Source organism: Pteropus medius, unplaced genomic scaffold, assembly GCF_902729225.1.
Source record: "Pteropus medius unplaced genomic scaffold, Ma_sr-lr_union100, whole genome shotgun sequence".
In the NCBI taxonomy this organism is placed as follows: Eukaryota; Metazoa; Chordata; class Mammalia; order Chiroptera; family Pteropodidae; genus Pteropus; species Pteropus medius.
In genome coordinates, this window is record NW_024352783.1 from 7,550,993 (window position 1) to 7,573,729 (window position 22,737).

The 22,737-nt window shown below is 37.8% G+C and overlaps 1 protein-coding gene and 1 pseudogene across 6 annotated transcripts in view; both read right to left on the bottom strand.

The window, feature by feature from the left end:
- PIGL (phosphatidylinositol glycan anchor biosynthesis class L) overlaps positions 1-22,737 on the bottom strand; it is an 87,261-nt gene that overhangs the window by 50,487 nt on the left and 14,037 nt on the right. The window lies entirely within an intron of this gene.
- On the bottom strand, positions 2,544-2,662 carry LOC120590028 (uncharacterized; annotated as a pseudogene).

Sequence of the window (22,737 nt, forward strand, 5' to 3'; positions counted from 1 at the left end):
GGAGTGTGACCCCTGGGAGTAGGAGTGAGTGACAGGATAGATAGCCCATACAAGATGCTTTATTGACTGGGTGCATGATCCCATGGGGCTGTCTAAAAAGTTGTATGAAAGCATCTTAGAACTGACAATCCGTCCAGAAGGAGGAAGAGGGGAGTATTTATCTCCATAGGGTGTTAACTCTCTAATACTTTAGGGTTGAACATGCTTGGGCACTGAGACTCTGAGCAGTGGCAGAGAAATCTTAGGGCAGAAAGCAAGGGGTGCGGAGTGGGCCTGAGGTGACCAGCTGTTAGATGGTACCAGCCTGACCCACTGTGCAGCCACAGCTAGAAGGAAGGATCTGGAGTGGTACACAGCCACCACAACCCAGGGCTGGCCTCTGAGAAAATGGATCATTGCACATTTAACCCATCTGGACTAAGCACACATAAGGCCTCAAGCTCGGGGCTACGGTTTAGGGATATAAACATGAATACAAATCACAGTCCCTTCCTTCAGGAAGCTTCAGGTCTAGTAGAGGTGAGGTTTGCTTTGCTGCAGGATGAGAAGGAATTTGCAGGGAAAAGGAGAAGGAATTTGCTGCAGGAAGAAAGGAATGCTAGGCTGGCCTATCGGCATGGCTTACTCTTGGCACTGCCATCAATGAATGGTTGTTGAAGCATCTTAAGGAGACAATGACACTGTGTTTGGCTCTGAAGACCTCTGAGGAGAATAGATGTTTATTTTGGGAGCTATCAAATACAACAGAGAAAGCCAACTCTTGCCAATCTTTTGATCTGATAACTGCAATCCTCACAGCCCCTTGCCTGGGTGTATTTAGCAACTAGTGTTAACACTGCTGAAAAGCACCCCAAACTTAGTCCGGCCCTAGACCTTCTTGTTCAGTAAACAAGCTGGGCTTCTCAGCCTGTGAGGGTTCATAAAAATAATGTTTGTTTTCCTACTGGCTGAATATCCTCAAATGCTACCCTTTTTGACACATTCTAATGACTCACCCTGGCCAGCAGTCTTTAGAATCATGTCAGGAGAGTCATGGAAATGCTCTGTGAAAATTTCCTGTGGGTTATCAGTTCCTTCAGTCACAGGGCCCTGGCAAGGAAAGTCCCCTTCCCTCTTCTCCCCACTCTGAGAAAACTCATGGGCCCAGGTCTTCCCTTCTCCAGCCTTAACCCTGCAGGCAGAGGTGGGGTATACACCTTGCTGCTGGAATGCCACCCACCAGGTTGGGTAAGGCTTATCTCTCTGAAAACCCGAGTTCCACTTTTGCACACTGCACTCTGAACTTTAATACAGACAGAGGCTGCTCACACACCCTTATTTGGTCTTGTGGCTTGTACAACCCAGCTGGAAGGTTCAGCTCACCCCTCCCCCACCAACCTCCAGCACATTTCTAAACTTGATTACTTTCTTTGTCATCTGAGGCAGGCAAAGGTCATTTGAGTTCAGTGAACACTGAGGTCAGCCCAAGAGCATGGAAGATTACCTGGGGCCTGTGCAGTCCCTGGGGGCCTCAGACTGCTAATACTGCCACCCAATGGGCCAGTGTGGGAGGTCTCATGGTTTTGAGGGGCATGGCTGAAGTGCAGTAGAAACCATAAGAGTGCAAAGGAATTAGATCTAAGCTGAAGGAAAGTTGGAGATGTGACATTCTAAAGCAGGGCCAGACAACTTGTAGGAGTATATCAGAATCATTGATGGCTAGCCTAAGATAAACAGGAAAAGAAATATAGGGGGAACAATGAGTAAAGGAGAAAGGAAAAGACAGAAAAAATAAGAGGATTGAAAAAAGAGGTACATATATAAAAAGCAATCTGTATAAGCACATGCCTGGATTAAGGGCCCTATTCTCAAGCAGTTTAGGAGTCCAGACAAAGACCAAATGTCCCAAGAGACTCTTGTCCACATAAGGCTTAAAGCCCCCAACATTAACCATAATAACCACAAAATGGATTATTTTTCAGTGAACAAGTTCTTAGGACATAAAGGCATTTGCAAATCATGGCTGTTAGGTATTATACTCAAATCAGTTACACTACCGCTGGTGCTTACCTTTCTCGGAAAGATGCATTTCACATAATCACAACAAATAGTCTAGAGTTTGTAAAGTTCACATGAGAAATCTCTTTCCAAAAATTGCCAATTTGCTGTCTTATGTGGCTACTGAAAAACAGAAAAGAACTTGTTCACTGAATCCACTTCAGGGAGGTCATGGGGTTCTGCTTGCCCCTAGTGGCCTCGAAAAAGTGGTTTAAGAGGCAGATACCTGTCTCCAAACTCTTTCTCCCTGCTTACCTCACTTTTGACAAAGAAACTGGTGGCGAGAATGGGTTGGCAAGTATTCTTAGATACGTGAAGACAGAGAAGGAATCTCCCAAGCGGAAGGCAGTAGCATAACTTTTTGACTTGTCTCTAAGTCTTCTGGTGCTTGAAAATTCCTGCTTCATTGAATTATTTTTTTATGTTTTAGGCGAGGCAACACTTGGTTGACCTCACAGATTGCAAGGACCTTGTCAGTTACAATCCCTTATTTTTTTTATTTTTTACGCCTCCAGCACTTGGTCTTCCTAGGTGGTCTCCCATCCAAGTACTAACCAGGCCCGACCTTGCTTAGCTTCTGAGATCAGACAGGATCGGGCTTGTTCAGGGTGGCATGGCCGTAGGAATTTTTTTTTAAGAACCAAAATTAGGGTTACTTCAGAGAGGGGGTTCATCTCTGATTTTGGCAAGCACCTGAAGTACCATCATATGCCAAGAAACAAGACAAGACAGAAGGCTAGAGTTGGAGCCTTGTATCTCTCTGGGCCATCCAGAGCCTTACTAACAATAAGCACCCACTGGAGTCCTGAAGAAGGCGACTAGGGAACTCAGGGAAAGGTTTAAGGTAAAAATGGTACTTTAATATTTAGGTTCCATCAAACTGCAGGGCATGGTGTGATATGATATAAGGAATGCAAATGGGCAGAACAATCAGACAAGTATTTTGTTATTCAAGTAACAAAATTTAAGACAAAAAAGTACTATAAGAAAAGTCAAATAAGTTGCTCTGGGGTTCAGAGAAAGAAAATACCAAAGAAAGAAAATACCAAAGGTTCTATGGTATGGATCAAAAATCTTTTTATGAAAGCAGAGGCATCTGAGCTGGATTAGGATCAATAGGCCTCCCAACGGCCTATAGGGAGTCCAAAATTCTAGAAATCGGAAAACAGCCTGAGCTACGATGTGCAAGGGTGAATGCACAGCTGTGATTTGAGAACAGGAAGTTCAGTTTAGCTGGGGCAGAGGGTACCTGTCACCTTATAGAAGACTGGTTTACAGAAAAGAGTTATGGAGGGGTTTTAATAGGAGTGGCCAGATCAGATATGCTTTAGGAAATTAAACTGGAAATAGTCTGAGGAATAAATTGGGGGAGTAGTCAACTACATATAATAAATTGATGGCTAGTCAACTACAATAGTCCAGTCCAAAGGAAGTGGCCATGGGACTGGAAAAGAGCAAAGAGCTAAAGATATTACTAAAGAAGAATTTGCCAGAGTTAGCCGTTAATTGGATGGTATGAACAAGAAAGAAAATAACATCAAAGACGACTCCAGTTTTAGGAACATTCCTTTAAAGCCAAATGCTGTCACTTTTTTTTAACAATTGCTTGGTATAACAATCCAAAGTGACAGACTAGGCACTGAAATTGGTGGTATCCAGTTACAAAGAGCTCATCTGAATGGTGCTTACTTTTTAGACTTGTTTTAAGATCACTGAAATGAAAACAACACATTAAAAAATTATCACAAAGAAGTTATAACCATGGAGAAACTACCTGGGGATTGCCTCAAGAGTGCAAGAACCCTAGCTCGGAAAACTCTTAAGTGAAGACATGAGAGAAAGGACAGATTTGAATACAACAAGACAGTAGTAAAATGGAAGCTGGGAGAGAGGTAAATGCAGAATGAAGCAGTCAATAGAACCAATGCTTCTAAGAGGCTGAGAAAGATGAGTCCTAAGAAAAGGTCATTGGATTTTACCCCTTGAAAAATCATTAGTGGCCTCTGAAAGCAGTGTTAGTTAAGAGGGGTAGGCACAAGCTAAACTGCAAGGACAGAGGTCAGTGAGTGGTGAGAAATCAGCACCAATAAGTGCTTTTGAGAAGTTTGAGAGTGATAAAGAAATAAGAGAGATAATGGAAACCCAAAAGAATAGTGATCTGGGGAAAGGTTTTTTACAACCTTGAGGATAATTGAAGATCGAGGAAAAGAAATTCAGAGTTGGTAGAGAGCAGTTACCCGAGAAAGGCAAAATAACAGAATCAGGACAAAAAGAGATAAGAGTAAAAGTACAGGGCAATTAGTAGAAAAGGAGTATATCAAGTAGAGAGCAGATAGCTAGCTATTAGTTTTAACTGGGTTAAGTGTTCCCATTTCCTCAGGTTGCTGTGAGGGTTAACTGAGATAACATTTGAAAAACACTTGGAACAGAGCTTGGCATGTGGAAAGTGTCCAATAAATGTTAGCTGATTCTTGATTGAAGGTAATTCAGTGCTGAAGAATGAAATGAGCAATGGCGTATGAGACTTTATAAAGAAGTGGTCAGTCAACAGCAGACAGTGCTATGTGATTAGATCACAAAATGTGAAGGAGAATAGAGCCAGACTATGATGGGCCTTGAATACTCAGCCAAAGGCCCCCTGTTGTACCAAAAGGCAGGCATAACAGGGAGCTTTTAAAGGTTTTTGAGGACTCAGTCTATCATTTAGGAGGGCATACTTTGGGGCAGGCCACATGAGAGGAAAATTCTGTACAGAAGTCTAGATAGGAGATGATGAGGGTCTGAATTGAGATGGTGAGAATGAAAAGATGGAGATAATTCAGCATTCCATTGTGCCATCTCTCTTCTAAAACTTGGGCTTTTTGAAAGTTGTAAATAACAGCAATGTGGATCCTTTCTATCTCTTCCCTGCACTCTGTGAGAGCCTGGTTATTGGGGCCATGGAGATGTCTAAGTTAAGGGGCCATCAGCCACTCCCCCTATCTAAAACAAGGGGGCCTTTCAGTAGACTATGGGCAGGCAAGTCTGAGGGAAATTTGGGGTATGTGACGTTTCCAAGGAAGACCCTATCTACTAATGGTCAGATGGCTTCTGAAGGGCAAATTTTCTTGAAAAGCAATGGTGTCCTGATCAGGGCAGTCTATCACTATGGTGAGTTACAGTCCTGTCCACTGATCAACCCCATCTTAGCAATGCCCCTATGGATACCAGTCCTTCCCTCTTTTCATTCTTTGGGCAATATCAGAATTTCTGAGGATGAATATCTGAAGGTTTTCATTGCTGTGTAGTTCACCTGTGGCTTGCTCACTTCTTATCACACAGAAGATGTAACAATGGGTACCACCACCATCGTTCCCAAGTGCCAGTTCTTTCTTCTTCACTAGACCTAGACCTTATTTCTCTCTCACTGAAAAGTCTGTTATAGATCCCCTTTTACATCTTCCTTCTCTTGTGGCCAATCTTAACAAAAATTTGTTAATATTAGTATTCAAATCCTTCTAGAATTAATATTTCTTAGACACAGGAAAAGAACAAGGTATTAAATATTGCAGCAGAAAATATCTACCAGACTAGGGATTTATAAAGAAAATACTCAAGAAAGAATTCGAATCACTTCAAGATTCTTCCCAATTGGGCTGATGCTATTTAGTGCAGTTATATGAAAATATAAACGAAGATACACTTGCAGTGCTGACCAGGAGAATGTCTTAGTTATTTTGAATGCTCTGTATGCCTTTGTGGATAGCAATATGCATGTTCTCAGGGATGGAATGGCATTCATTTATTAACAAGCTCTGGTACCCAGTCTCTGAAACATATAAGCAGTTAATATTCTTTCAGAGTAATTAAAAATACTTAAACTTTTCTTAGGCAAGATGGAATGCTTCTAGAATTAGCATCTAAAATGTATAAAATTTAGCTTCTTAAAATGAGTTAAAAATGAACTACTGTTCTGCAGCAATGTTTTCCAACTGAAGTCCACAATCCTCAGTATCCATGGGGGATTGGTTCCAGGACCCTTGCAGATACCAAAATTTGTGGATGCTCAAGTCCCATTTATAAAATGGTATAGAGTAATGTACTAAGTCGGCCTGCTGTATCTGTGGATTCCCAACTGCAGACTGAAAATACTGTCTTCCATCTGCCGATGGTTGAAGCTGTAGATGCAAAACCAGTGAATACAAGGGCCGACTGTATATTTATTGAAAAAAATCTGTGTAAAAGTGGACCTGTGAAGTTCAAACCCATATGTACAAGGGTCGGCTATATTTCTCACTTACCCATGCTAACTAGTCCCATTGCTCCAAGTTTGGAACCCATCCTCCTACGCTGCTCTCTATGATGTTGTCAGAGAGAGCTTTCTAAAATGCAAATTGGATTCAGTCATCTCCTAGTTTAATATATTTCAAAGCTCCTTATGTTTTTAAGAAATTGTTGGAATACCTTAATCTTAACCTAACACACAGTCTTTGTGATCTGCATCTGCCTAGCCAGTTCACGCTGATATCATCTATCACATTCCCTCAGGCATGTTGTACTCCAGCTATCTGGAAGCACACACTCCGTGTGGAATGCATATGGCTAATTCCTACTTGTCCTTCAAGACTCAGATCATAGATAACCTATCTATGGCATTTTCCTGACTCCTGTGCTGGAGTCCCTGACACCCTCTGCGGGTTGGCCTTTGGAACAGCCTTTTGTGTTGCCCTTACATCATCCATTGGTTTGCTGGTCTTCTCTACTGAACTGTAAGCTCTCTGAGGGCAAGAACTTGATTTTTCATTTTCTAGGAACTAGTATTTGAGATATAGTATATGCTCAAAATATGAGTGTTAAATGAAGACTAAATGAATAAACAAATTTCAAAATAAAAAAACAAACTGAAACCCAGGCGCCTCTCATGGGCTCTCAAGTCCCTGTTTCATCTCAACTTCCACATGATCCTGGCTCAATTGGGCACTGGTGTTTTATAAATGGCCTCACTCACAAGTGTGGTACATGCATCAAACACTGAGAACATAGGATTGGGGAGAGTGCAGAAAATGTGAAACAGACTTGAAATAAAACCTATGGCATTTAAGAACCAGGCAGTTGAACTAGGGTGGCTGAGGAGGACTGAAACAAAGTAGCCAAGGAAATAAGGAGGTAGGAGGACAGTTAGGGCTGAGTACTGTTAAGGACACCAAAAGTAGTTTCCAGAGGTGGGGGCTGAGTGGTCAACATTCACTAGAGCTGTTGAGAGGGCCAGTAAGATTGGGATTGAAAAGTATCCCATTGATTTCATAATTAGAAGTTAGCAGTGACCCCAAGGAAGAGGAATTTCAATGGTAAAAGGAAGAGGAAAGATGGTGAGCTGGATTTGACTACATTGGGGAATGAATAAGAGATAAAGATGTGTAGATGGTAAGTATAAATAATACAAGATTATAAAAGAAGAGAGAGAAGTAGGGTAGTAAATGGGCTGAGAAAGTTAAGTGGAGTTTTTTTTGCTTATTTGTTTGAATAATAAGAGAATCTTGAACAAACAAATGGCAAGAACCCAAAACAATAAAATAAGAATAAATAGAGGTAAATAAAAATTCTCACTAAACCATGCTATGAGCATAAGAAATATGAGGCATAGGTTGGGATTATTCATGAAATGTCAATAACGAGGCTATAAATAACATGTCCAGGTGCAGTCCTGGCAGTCCTGGCAGTCCTGGCAGCTAGTTCTAGGAAATAGATTGTTATTTCCCATCCTCTCTAATTTCTAAACTATTCTCTCTGAATTCTGAGAATTTATTTCATAAGTAAGGCAATGGAATAAGCAGCAATTTGACATTCACTACCTGTTTCAGGCTAAGGATAAAAGACGGGAGACAAGCAGGCTTACAGTAGGGGAGTGGTGTAATCGACTTACACAAATGAGATGAAAGGGAATGGCCTTTGGGGTTAGGGATACCAATACCAGATGCCAGCTAACATTTGAATTTCAGATAAACAATAATTTTTTTAATATGTGATACTTGGGATAGCCTTACCTTACAAAATTATTGTTTATCTAAAATTGAAATTTAACTGGGCCACTTGTAACCCTCTTTAGGGTATATATCTTTTTGCAGGGCAATTATTCTGTTTATTGAATCATAAAATGTTAGTTGTGAAAAAAGACCTTAGGGATAATCTAACTCAACACCCTTATTTTATTAAGAGAAGAAGGATAAGAGCACAGATATGTCTGCTGGCTGTCACCTTGTTAGACAGAAGTGGTGTTGGGGCCAGATCGTATAACCCCTGGGAAATTCCCAATTCTATTTGAGTCTAGCTCCAGAAGACATCATGAAATTCTCTAAGATGGCTTATAATCAAATTAATTTTAATACACTTTATTTAAAAAAAGAATTTAATATATATTCTATGACATCTTTAGGATCTATTCAAGAAAAAGGTACATTGTTATATTGAGCGATCATGCATAACATATCGCAATTACAAAAAGGTTGAGAAATAACAGTTGACACTGGACATGAGGCCAAAGGAGATGTTATAACTATTTAATTTCCATGGGTAATCTAGCATGTTTGTAGGTAGGTGACTGATAATCATCTAACAAAAAACATGCCACATAAATTCATCACAGGTTCTACCTAATAATTTGAAACTTATTGTAAGATCAGAGGATCAGTCCAAGAAACTACTTGCAAAATAAGAACATGAGCAGGATGATGAAACTAGAGTAGAGATTTAACATGTTGCAGTGGGAAGATGGAGAGTGATAGCAAAGCTGGCATTTGATCATAATCTTTTTAAAAAAAATATATTTCTAGTAAAAAGAGAAGGGGTAATAAAGGAAATAGAAATAGCAAATATGAATAATAAAATGGCAGTAACTACATACCTATCAGATGCTCCAATCGAAAGACACAGGGCAAATGGATAAGAAAACAAGACCCATGCATATGCTATCTACAAGAGATCCACTTCAGATCAAATGACATTCACAGACTGAGAATAAAGGAATGGAAAAAGATTTCATGCAAATGGAAATGAAAAAAAAAAGCCAAGGTAGTGATACTTACGTCAGATAAAAAAGAGTTTATAAAACAAAGGCTATAATAAGAGACCAAAAGAGGCATTATATAATGATAAAGGGATTGATAAATCAAGAGGACATAACCCTAGTAAACATATACACATCCAACATAGGAGCAACTACATACATAAAGCAATTATTGAATGACAAAAAAGGAGAGATCAATAGAAATACACTCATAGTAGGAGACTTTAACACCCCATTGACACCAATGGACAGATATTCCAGGCAAAGAAAAAGACACACTAGACCAGATGGATTTGATAGATATTTTCAGAGCATTTTACCCCAAGGCAGCAAAATATACATTCTTCTCAAGTGCACATGGAACACTTTCCAGGATAGACCAAATGTTAGGACACAAAACAAGTCTCAATAAATTGAAGAAGACTGAAATCATATCAACCATCTTCTCTGATCACAACGGTCTGAAACTAGATATCAACTACAAGAAAAAACTAGAAAATACACAAACATATGAAAGCTAAATAACATGCTACTAAACAATGAATGGGTTATCAATGAGATCAAGGAAGAAATCAAAAGATACCGAGACAAATGAAAGTGAAAACATAACGACTCAAAATCTATGGGACACTGCAAAAGCAGTCCTAAGAGGGAAATTCATAGCAACACAGGCCTACCTCAAGAAATGAGAAATAAGCAATCTAACCTTACACTAAAAAAAACCGGGAGGTGGGGGGAACAGCAAACAAAGCCCAAAATGAAGAGAAGGAAGGAAATAATAAAGATCAGAGCAGAAATAAAAGAAATAGAGTCCAGAAAAACAATACAAAAGATTAATGAAACCAAGAGCTGGTTCTTTGAAAGGATAAACAAAACTGACAGACTCATCAAGGAAAAAATGGAGGACTCAAATAAATAAAATCAGAAATGAAAGAGGAGAAATAACTACGAACTCCACAGTAATACAAAGGATCATAAGAAAATACTACAAGCACTTACATGCCAACAAATTAGACAATCTGGAAGAAATGGACACATTCCTAGAAACTTACAATCTCCCAAGACCGAGTCAAGACGAAACAGAAAATCTGAACCGACCGATTACCACCAATGAGATAGAATTGGTAATCAAATACCTTCCCAAAAACAAGAGCCCTGGACCAGATGGCTTTATAGGCGAATTTTACCAAACATTCAAAAAAGAATTAACACCTATTCTTCTCAAACTATTCCAAAAAATTCAAGAAGAGGGAAGGCTCCCTAATTCCTTCTATCAGGCCACCATTACCCTGATTCCAAAACCAAAGACATTACAAAAAAGAGAAAACTATAGGCCAATATCTTTAATGAACATTGATACAAAAATCCTCAACAAAATATTAGCAAACCAAATTCAGTAAAACATTAAAAATATCATGGGGGTGGCTCCATAGTGTAGTGGTTAGCATGTGTGCTTTGCACGCAGAAGGTCCTGGGTTCCTGCCCCAGGTGGAGTCACAGACCATATCCCGGGTGTGCCAGGTCCTGGGTGCATGCTGTAAGCATGTGGGAGGAGACTCCTTGCCTTCAGAGATCTAGTCCTTAAAGGGAAATGGCAACATCCATGGGTCAGGGGTGGAAGTGGGGGTTGGGGGCGGATTTAAAGAGGGGGGGAAAAATCATACACCATGATCAAGTTGGATTTATTCCCGGGATGCAAGGTTGGTATAATATCCGCAAATCAATTAATGTGATACACCACATTAACAAATCAAAAGATAACAACCATATGATCATATCAATAAATGCAGAAAAAGGTTTCAACAAAACCCAGCATCCATTTATGATAAAAACTCTCAGCAAAGTGGGAATAGAGGGAACATACCTCAACATGACAAAGGCCATATATGACAAACCCACAGCTAACATCATACTCAATGGAGAAAGGCTAAAAGCGTTTTTCCTTAAGATCGGGAACAAGACAAGGGTGCCCACTTTCACCACTCCTCTTCAACATTGTATTGGAAGTCTTAGCCACAGCAATAAGACAAGAAAGAGAACAAAATGTATCTGAATTGGAAAGGAAGAAGTAAAACTCTCATTATTTGCCCATGACATGCTATGTATAGAGAACCCTAAAGATTCCACCAAAAAACTGTTAGAACTGATCAATGAATTCAGTAGCTTACAAAATAAGTATTCAGAAGTCAGTGGCATTTTTATACACCAATGATGAACTTTCAGAAAATTAAGAAAATAATCCCAATTACAATTGCATCAAAAACTATAAAATACCTGGGAATCAAATTAACTAAGCAGGTAAAAGACTCAGAAAATTATGTCATTGAAAAAAGAAACTAGATACAAATAACAGAGAGCTAGAACGAATAATCCTAAAATTTATATGGAACCATAAAAGACCCCGAATAGCCACGGCAATCTTGAGAAAGAACAAAGTTGGAAGTATCACACTACCTGATATCAAACTATACTAGAAGGCTACAGTCAAAACAGCATAGTACTGGCATAAAAACAGATATATAGATCAATGGAACAGAATAGAGAGCCCAGAAATAAATCCATGCCTATATGCTCACTTACAAAGGAAGTAAGAATATACAATGAAGTAAAGACAATATCTTCAATAAATGGTGCTGGGAAAATTGAACAGATACATGAAAAAAAAAAAAAAGAAAAGAAACTGGATCACCTTCATATACCGTATACAAGAATAGACTTAAATGTATTAAAGACTTAAATGTAAGGCCCGAAACCATAAAACTTCTAGAAGAAACCACAGGCAGTAAACTGTCTGATATTACTAACAGTAATTTCTTTTCGGATATATCTCCCCGGACAAGGGAAACAAAAGAAAAAATAAACAAATGGGACTACATCAAAATAAAAAGTTTTTGTACAGCAAAGGAAATCATCAATAAAACAAAAAGACAACTGACTGACTGGGAGAAGATATTCACTAATGATACATCTGATAAGAGGTTAATATCCAAAATATATAAAGAACTCATATAACTCAACAACAAAAACCAAAGAATCCAATTAAAAAATGGGCAGACCTGAACTGATACTTCTCCAAAGAAGAAATATAGATCACCAATAGATATATGAAAAGATGCTCACGGTCACTAATCATCAGAGAAATGCAAATTAAAAACACAATCAGATATCACTTGACAGCTATCAGAATGACTAATCAATAAATCAAAGAACAAGTGTTGGGGAGGATGCAGAGAAAAAGGAACCCTCATACATTGTTCATGGGATTGCAAGTTGGTACAGCCGCTATGGAAAAACAGTATGGAGGTTTCTCAAAAAATTAAAAATGGATATACCTTTTGACCCAGCAACTGCACTTCTGGGTATTTATCCAAAGAAAACCCATACGATAATTCGTAAGGATCTATGCACCCCAATATTCATGGCAGCACAATTTACAGTAGCCAAGATATGAAGCAACCTAAATGCCCATCAACAGATCACTGGATAAAGAGGTCATGGCTCATATATACAATGGAATATTACTCAGCCATTAAAATAAATGAAATCCTACTATTTCCAATGACATGGATAGACCTAGAGGTTATTATGCTGAGGTGAAAGAAGTCAGATAGAGAAAGATAAATACCATATGATTTCACTTATATGTGGATTCTAAGGAACAAAAAGAACAAACTAATCAAAATCTGACTCACAAATATAGAGGACAATTTGGTAACGTACGGGGGAACTGTGAGGGGCTGTGAGAATGGGTGAAGGGTTAAAGAAGTACAAATTAGTAGTTGATAGTTGGTCACGGGGATGAGGAGCATGGCATAGGGAATGCAGTTAGCATTAATATATTGGCTAGTAACCAGAGGAGAAAAGGAGCAATTAGGGGGATCATTTTATAAACTACATAAATGTCTAACCAATGTACTGTATACTTGAAACTAATTTAAAAAATGCAGTCAAATATATATATTTCTATTTCTTTTCATTTTTATTGAGGTATAATTGACATATATGATTATAATCTTAAAAGTACTGGTTAGTGCTGAGGAAGACTGTTAGGACATGGATTCAGTTCTGTAATTTTGTAATGACTGATGAATAAAATGCAAGATTATGAAGATAAGCTAGGTTGAATATTTGAGAGATGCAGTGACTCATTCTTTAAAATAAATCCTTGACTTATACTGTCTAACCAGATAGTTCAGGGGCTAGACAAGCAAACTAAGTGCTTTGGCAAACTCAGAACACCCCTTCCTTCGTAGCCACTCTTACCTGATCTCTACTCCCTAGATCATATCTCTTGGCTCCACCCTTTCAGCCTTTCCAACTCCTCAGAGAATTGAGATAGAGAACTTGGATTCTTGCATATTTCTGGCTCTGTGAGTGCATCTGGCTCTGACGTCCAACAGTCCCTGACTTCTGCTCCTAAAGTATACTATTCCAGTCCCACCTGGAGGCTGAGAGATTAAAAATGTTCACATTATTAACTAATGCTCCTTATTAGCTATGCTCTACAGACAATTTTTTAGGGTGGCTTAAAAGGCGTAATGAGACATTTTGACTTTTCTTCTGCTCAGCTAGGACCAACGAAAGATGGTTCTCTATGCCTTATCTTATAGATGCAAGCTTTTCCTCTGAAAAATAGTGATTTCCAAAGTTAAAAAAAAACAACACTGGATTGGAGGGTGAGAAGAAAGAGATGACAGAAAAAGAGCAAAAATCTGCAGTACAGCTTTGGGAAAAATAAAGCAATTATTCATAGCTATTATGCAGAAGGAAGCTGAGATGGGGGTGAGAGGCTCCTATCCAAGTCACACCCAAGGACTAAGAATCAAGAACTTTAATTGCTTTTGTGATCTTATAAGAAGTAATTGAGATCAGAGCTAAGGCTATGTTATCTTGCAGGCTGGGTGAGGGGATGCCATACTTTTGGCTACACACAGAGGTTTGCTCCAAGAATGCCAAGTACCTAGGGAGTCCAATAATTTCTTCCTTACTTTCACAGTCCTTTCTGCCCTTACATTCTTATCAGAAAGCTTGCTCCTATGCCTGTACTCCTAAGAAAAAAGTCCAAATAAACCCACCCTCCCAGCCTATCTGATCCAAGCTTGTCCACTCCAATTCTCTCACACAGGAATTTGGAGTTGCAACTCAGAGACTTCTCAAACATCACTGTGCCTTAGGATTATCTGGGGAGTTCGTTAAAAAATGCAAATTCTTGATCTCTTATCCCATTAGATTCAGGATTAGAGTGGAGTCTAAGTATCCATGTTTTAACAAATGCTCCAGGTAATTCTCCTACACCTGGCCTGTAGATCAATCCCTGTATTTTATGAAATACCACTCTAGTTAGTTGGTTTGATAGAAAGTGGCCATGTTAAAGCCAAGGCCATGGAGGCCACATGCAAGGCTGAAACAGAGAGGTGGGACCATGTGGCCTATTTATACCTTGTACAAGTTACTTAACCTCTGTTTCTTCATCTGCAAAATGAGAGTAATAACACTATTTACTTCATAGGACTGAGAATTAAACAAGTTAGTAAATTTAAAGCATGTATACTAGTATCAGATAATATTATTATCAAGCTGCTGATAATGTTTCATTAAAAGGAAAAAAAAGGAAATGGCAATGGAAAGAAAATGGCTTGGAAGAGAGAGAAAACTTCATTTCACACTACTGTCTTGCACTATGCCTGTACCACTCTGCTACTCTCGACCCCGCCCCAATATCCACACCCCATAGCTTTGGGCCTCTGAGATGTTTGGGTTTACTAAATGTAATGCTCTTCTGCTGCTTCTTCATCAGCCTACCTTTCCTCATTCATGACTCTGCTCAGGTCATGTAGAACAGTTATTTTTAGGAAGATCTGTCCCAAATCTCAGGTTAGGCAACGTATCTCTCCTTTGAGATCTGTCTCTGAACTTCCCCTGTTCTCTATCTCTCCTCTTAACCTTTCATGATGAAAATTTATGTCCTTATCTCCTTACTAGACTGGGAGGTCCTTGAGGGGTGAGTCTGTTTTGCTTAAGAATCTAGCCTCTGCTGTCAGTAGAGGCCTGGTGTAGAGTTGAGCAAAGCAGAAGCTGCCTCCAACAGGAAAGTGTGGGGCATCTTCATCATTATGGCCGGTCTTACACAAGCCTTCTAGTGCCCCAAGTTGTACTCTCTGGGCTGGCTCACAGTGAAGATATTGAGTCTGAACTTGTTGGGTGAAGAAAGACTAATAGCCAAATTAGAAACCACAAATTTAGGTTCATTCCTAAGACCTACAGGACAAATAACTCCTGTAATACGACTAGTTCCAAAATTAATTCAAAGATCTAGGAGAATCATGAACTTGGTTTCCACTATCCTCTTAATAAGGAAAAGGCTGATATTCACTGAGCAGCTATACTTGTAAGTCACTATACTAGGCACTTCATGTTCTCAATTTAGTCAACACGAGAGGCCTGTAAGGTGAGTACTAACCTGGTTTGTACCTTAAAGCCATGATTTCTAACACACAACTGTCAGTTGCCCAATATACCTGGAATAATAAATGAAGTAATGGACAATCCTCAGGTCTTGTTCTAGAGATGAACAAGGACATAGAGGACAACACTGAATTTTCTAGAAAGAGACTTAGGGCCAGACTAACTAAACCACTTGGAGTCTCTTCAACTTGGTGTATTTTTCAATTGCTTCTCTTCAGGGTAAGTAGAGCACTCTGAGTGAAGGGACTCTCAGTTCCTGTTCCTCAGGGTGAGCACCAGGAAGCAGCCCAGGGCAGGGATGATTCCCAACAGCACAGCATGTTTACTCTTCCTAAAGCATAGGGCCTGGGGAAAAATCCTAGGGTCCAAGCTCAGTAAATTGCCTTTACTTGCTGGACTTGTAAGCCCTAGCTGTTTCTAATAATGTTTTCTTTATTCTTGATCCTATTTAGCTTATGGGGACTAAAAGACCACTACAGGCAGTATAAAACAGCTGCAGTCATCTTGTTAACATCTGGGGAAGGCCCAGTACTAAATCATCTGTCCAAATCCTTTGTGACTGGAAGAACTTGCTCACTACATGCCATTTTGTGTCATCCTGGGCCCACTTACAAAAATGATCTAATTAGCACCCCTAAGGTAACCCTGAGTTACCTATTACCACACACCCCTAAGTGTTACTCCTAAGGTAACAGTGTTCCCTTTATTTTTTAGGTGTCCATCTCCAAAAGTCCCTTTCTACTGCCCCCAAATGACACAATATCCCTTCTTCCAGCATACAAGAAAGAATAAAAAATACAACTGTGCAACCAGTGGGCTGATTCCTCATGAAGGCCCTTAACTTCTCAAAAGGACTTTCCGAGAAGCACTATGTAAACTGACCTGAAACAATATAAAATTAAGTTTGTCTGTTTGCATTGTCATGTGAAAATGGCTAGACAGATTTTCAGTAATTTTGAAAGGTGTGTTTGGGATGAGTGGTTTGACTTAAAATGGAGGTTATAGGGCATATACAAAATTCCTCTTGCAAGCATTCCAGGTGAGACATCTCAGATAGCCAGTTATCTTTCAGAACTGATATGCCTCAGGTATTAAGGTACTGTGGGCAGAAAAATAAAAAAATGAAGAGTGGTTTTAAATAGGAGCCCCAAAATGAACATCTCAGGATGTAGAAGCCCATACTGGAGTCACTAATATATAACTGAAGAGTTTCTTACTCTCTGTATTATTCCAGAGTGAGCGGTAGTGGGGATTTATTTATTTCACAATGGTTACTGACTTTTCTAAGGCGGCCAGGGAACACTTTTATTACTTAAATAAATTACTATATAGGTATTCTATGGAGTAATATGCAATATTAAAAAGGAAGGATATTTATTTGTATGTAAACATATATATTTGTAAAGTACTGAAGGTATGGAAGTTTATATACCAAACAGTTAACAATGGTTTTTCTCTAAGGAGATAAGTGGTTGTGGGTAGAGGGAGGAATTCATTTTTTCATTTGATATATTGCTGTAGTGTTTGTTTTTACAATGAACATGTATATTATTATTTTAATAACAGCTTTATTGAGATATAATTCATATACTATTCAATTCACTCATTCAAAGTATATAATTCAATGTATTTTTTTTTAGCATATTCACAGAGTTGTGCATCCATCACCACAATCAATTTTAAAACATTTTAATCACCTCAAAAACAAACCCCATTATGAATTACTCCCAATTTCCCAATCCTCCCAGTCCCTGGCAACACTAATACACTTTCTGTCTCTATGGAAGAGTCTGGACATTTCAGATAAATGGAATCAACATATGTGGCTTTTTGTGTTTGGTTTCTTTCACTTAGCCAAATGTTACAGGTTCACATCCTGTACCATGAATTAGTACCTCATTTCTTTTTATGGCTGAATAATATTCCAGTATATGAATATACCACATTTTGTTTACCCAACCATCAGTTGATAGACATTTGGGTTGTTTTCATTTTTTGGCTATTGCAAATAGTGCTACTATGAACATTCACGTACAAATTTTTGTCTGAATGTCTGTTTTCAATTCTTTTAGGCATTTATGTTGGAAAAGAATTGCTAAGTAACAGTAATTCTATGTTAAAGTTTTTGAGGAGCCACCAAACTGTATTCCACAGTGACTACACCATTTTACATTCCCATCAGCGATGTATGAGGGTTGCAATTTCTCTGCAACCTTGCCAGAGCTTGGTATTTCCCTTTCTACTTTATTTTTAAAAATATGGTCAACCTAGTAATGTGAAGTGGCATCTCATAGTGATTTTGATTTCCATTTCCATAATGATTAATGACATTGAAAATCTGTGTTAACTGGCCATTTGTATAACTTCTTTGGAGAAGTATCTATTCAAGTCCTTTACCCATTTTTAAATTGGGTTGTTTGCCTATTTGTTATAGAGTGCAGGAGTTTTTTATGTTTATTTTATATGTTATATATATTCTTTTACATATAACATATGGTATATATTATATACCTACATATTATATCCTTTATCAGATATATGATTTGCAAATATTTTCTCCCATTCTGTGAGTCGTCTTTTCATTCTCTTGATAGCATTTTTTTGATGTACAAATTTTTAAAATTTTGATGAAGTCCAATTAATCTATTTTTTCTTTTATTGCTTGTATGTGCTTTTGGTATCATATCTAAGAAGGCTTTGCCTAACCTGCGCATGAAGATTTATTCCTATATTTTAAGAGTTTTATAGTTTTAGCTTTTGTATTTAAGTCTTTTTGAGATAATTTTAGTATACAGTATGAGGAAGGGGTCCATCTTTGTTCTTTTGCATGTGAATATCTGGTTGTCCCAGTACTATTTGTTGAAAAGAGCATTGTTTCCCCAGTGAATTGTCTTGGCACCATTGTTGAAGATCAACTAAGTGTATACGTGAGTATAAGCATGTATTATTTAAAAAAGAAAAGAAAATCCAAAAAAGAATAAAGCCTATAACTTCCACTACAGAAACTGGCCAGTTAAGCTGTGGCTCGGCCTTGAGGAACTAGGTCTATCTAACTATGATAGTTTAACCAAACTAGCAGATGTAGCATGACATTATCTTAAATTGTAACATATACAGGCAATTGCAATTTTTCTTATCCCAAAGGCTCTCTGCAACATTCTACAAATAACTAAGAAGTATTTCTTGCAACTTCATGTTATGAAGAAATAATCTGAAAGACCGCCCCAATAACCTTTCTTCTGGGCAATAACATTATTTTCTATAAGACATGCATTTTAGGGAATTAATTGCCTCCTATTCAAAGTTTTTGGTTCCTAGCACGATTTTTGTAGATGCTACAGACTGAATATTTGTACACTGAAATCTCTTCCCTAAAGTGATGGTATATGGAGATGGGGCCTTTGAGAGGTGATTAAGTAGAGCTCTCAAGAATGGGACTAGTGTTCTCATAAAAGAGACTCCAGAGAGCTCCCTTGTCCCTTCTGCCATGTGAGGATACAGTGAGAAGATAACTGTCTATGAACCAGTAACAGGATCTCACCAGACACCAAAACTGCTAATGTCTTGATCTTGGACTTCTTAGCTTCCAGGACTGTGAGAAATCAATTCCTGTTTTTCGTAAGCTACCCAGTTTATGGTATTTTTTTATTATAGCAATCTGAATAGACTATGACAGTAGCAGTAAGGGGGAACTAGCTAAGCTTATTTTGGTTAATAAGAAGTTTACTTTGAGTTTTTTTTTTAATATGCATATTCTACTGTGAATGTATGAAATGTAAGTGTTTAGTAATATGGAAAGCACCTAAAAGTATCAGATATATTGCTGAGTTGAGTAGATGAACCTCCATTTATAGAACAACTATATCTAAACATGTCCTACTCTGCCCGATGATGATCTAGGAGCTTTAGGTAAAATCACCAACTCATTCAGTCATCTTACTAAGAAAAGAGAAGCCCAGAGAGGGAAAATTATTTGCCAAAGGACACACAGCTGGTTTGTAGCAGAGCTACGACCTGAACCCACATTTCATGACTCCAGTCTAACAATCTGTACTTTCTTCACTTTCTTTTCTCTGGTTTTATTTCCTCACATTCATCCTTCGACTGCCAGTAAATTTGTTTAAAATGGAAATATGGACTTCTAGTAACAGTGCTAGTGACATTATCACTTCACTCTCTTCCCTCAAACTCTGCTGAAAATAACAATGAAAGAAACAGAAGTTATAGAGCATTAACTTTGATGAAACAAGAAAACCACCATATCAGAAAACCACAAAATATGAAGCATACCTACCTAATACTGTGAAATCAGCTCCAGAAGGAAGGGGCATGCAGCTAGCCAGCATATGCTGTAACAAGCTTGGACTTTCAATAGGATTTGAAAATCCCTCAAAATCAACCCTTGCCAGCCTCACAGGCATCCAGTGATCTTTGATTAGCACCATGAGAACCAGAGACAAGAATGGTCACGGGGAAACATATTTTGAAGAAGAATCATGTTGATAAGCTATTTCTAGTGCTTACACCAAGCCTTCTTGCCCCAGAAGAGTAGCAAGAGGTGAACAAGAGAATACACAAAAATAAAGGTGCCTCCACAGTAAACGAGAAGGTTTGATAAGTTACTGTCGAAGGCAATAAGATTCAGCAGAAGCTTCAGATGGCCCCAGCTCGAATCCTATACACTCTTCTGCCCCTCCAAAACCAGTCTTCAGCAGGTAGCTGGCCCTACTCAAACATGAAAAACCCAAAAGAACCAACATAGCATCTCTCATGCATGATAACTTCAAAAATAAAAGAAAAAAAAAAGAGAAAACATAAGCAAAAAGCAGATGAAAAACCTAATATAATTCTAAAAAATCTTCCAGGGCATCAAATAATTACCAGCAACCTGACAGCTTAAAAAAAAAAAAAAAAAAGAGGGACTTAATGGAGAGATTTAAGAGTTTGAAGAAGAGGTTTTTACATATCAGAAATGGAAGTTAGTGTAGCTTGGCACATGGGCAGGGAAAAAATAAACAAGCATCTATTTGAAATAAAGTGAGAGACATGATAGAAAGGTTGAAGAGATCTAAAAATTGAAAAGAACACTGACATATGTAGGTCATAAAAGAGATAATAGTTATGGAAGACAAAGAAGATCCAACATACACATTATCAGTGTTTCTGAAGAAAAGGATAAAGCAAATGGAACAGAAAGATAAAATGGAATCCACAAATTGAAAGACCTACCATGTCCTAAGGAAAATTGATTTAGAACAATCAGCACCAAAACATAACATGGTGAAGTTTTGGAACTTCAAGGATAAAGAAAATCACTCGGTATCCAGGTAGAAAAAATTTTATGCAAGGAAAAAAAAAATCAGATGTCTCCACAACACTTATTTACCAGAAGGAAATGAAGCAATGTCTACACAGGAAAAGGAAGTATAACCTGGTAATTCTGTAACCACCCAAGGTGCCCTTTTAAGTATAAAGACAACAAATAGATATTCTTAAACATCTTCAGAAACATACTGGTTCATTAATTCCTGTCACATCAGAACTGAATAAAAAAAAAATGAATCGAGGATTGGCCAAACCATGGCAAAACAGAATAACTGGACTGAGATTAATTAAACAGGATTAAGATTAAACTGGTATGGTAATTATGGTTTTTGAAAAGAATATGTCATAAACCTTGACAAAGTAAAAGTAATAATATAATAGGAATCTGGGGAGGGAGGTATCTGGGAAAAAGTTCAAGTACACTTACTTCCTTCAGGCAGTTAGTAGAAGAAGTAGCTAATTTGAAACATTGGTTAAAAATACCACCAGCATCAAAAATAACAACAATAACAAAAACAAAACCTTACTAACTTCAATCTCCAAACATTTCACACTCTCCTTAATTTTGGACACATATTTTTGGATAATCCATTATAATTGAATTAAATAGAAATATTTATCTGTAGTTTATCTCAAGTTAAAGTTCTTTAGTTTCAAGTAACATTCAATTTCATTTGTTTATTAAAACCATAGCATCTATAGAATTATTTCTATTTTTATAAAAGTATAGTTATATATTCATCTATCTTTCTGTCTGCAGATGTGCATGAAAGAAGGCTAGCACTGAGTATTGACAATGGTAATTTCCAAGTAAGAGCATCTGGATGATTTTTACTTTTTATTTTTTACAAATATGTATTATTAAAAATACATTATGTACACAAATCTGACCACCTTGCTCCTTTGTTCAATGTCTCCTCATTAAAAAATATATATAGTTGAAAACTTATATCAGCACAAGAACCTGCCTACAGATGTTTATAGCAGCTTTATTCATAACTGCCAAAACTTGGAAGCAACCAAGGTATGGGAATATATGAGCAAACTGTGCTACATTATTCAGTGCTAAAATGAAAGTATCAAGCCATGAAAAGACATGAAGGAAACAAATGCATATTACTAAATGAAAGAAGCCAATTTAAAAAGGCTAATACTGTATGATTCCAGCTATATAACACTTAGAAAAGGGAAAACTATGAAGACAATAAAAAGATCTGTGGCTGCCAGGGGCTGGGAGAGAAGGATGAATAGGCAGAGCACAGAGGATTTTCTGTATGGTGTTATAATGATGAATACATGCCATTATACATTTGTCCGAATCCACAGAATGTACACCACCAAGAGTGAACTCTAATGTAAACTATGGACTTTGTGTTATTATGATGTAGGTTCATCAACTATAACAAATGCCCCACTCTGGTGGGAGGTGGGTTTTGGGTAATGGGGGAGGCTGTATCAGTGTGGAGGCAGAGGAATAGGGAAAATCTTTGTATCGGCCTCTCAATTTTGCCATGAGCCTATAACTGCTCTAAAAAAACCAGTTTTTTGTTTTTTTAAATTTTAAATTCTGAAGATGATATACTTAGAATATACTTTAAAATAAAGCTAATAAAATGTAAAGAAAGTATATAATGCTTTTAAAAAGTCCATATTACATTATGAACATCTTCCTGGGTTATTAAACATGCATAGAAAACCATGAATTGTGGGTTCAAAGTTCTGGACCATGGCTATGTAATTAATTTTCTACTGATACATTTAATTTGCTACCAATTTTTTGCTATTATATAAATAGTGCTATAATGAATATCACAATACATAGTCACTTTGAATCTTATTTTTTTGTGGTATTTACAACCTCTTTCAAG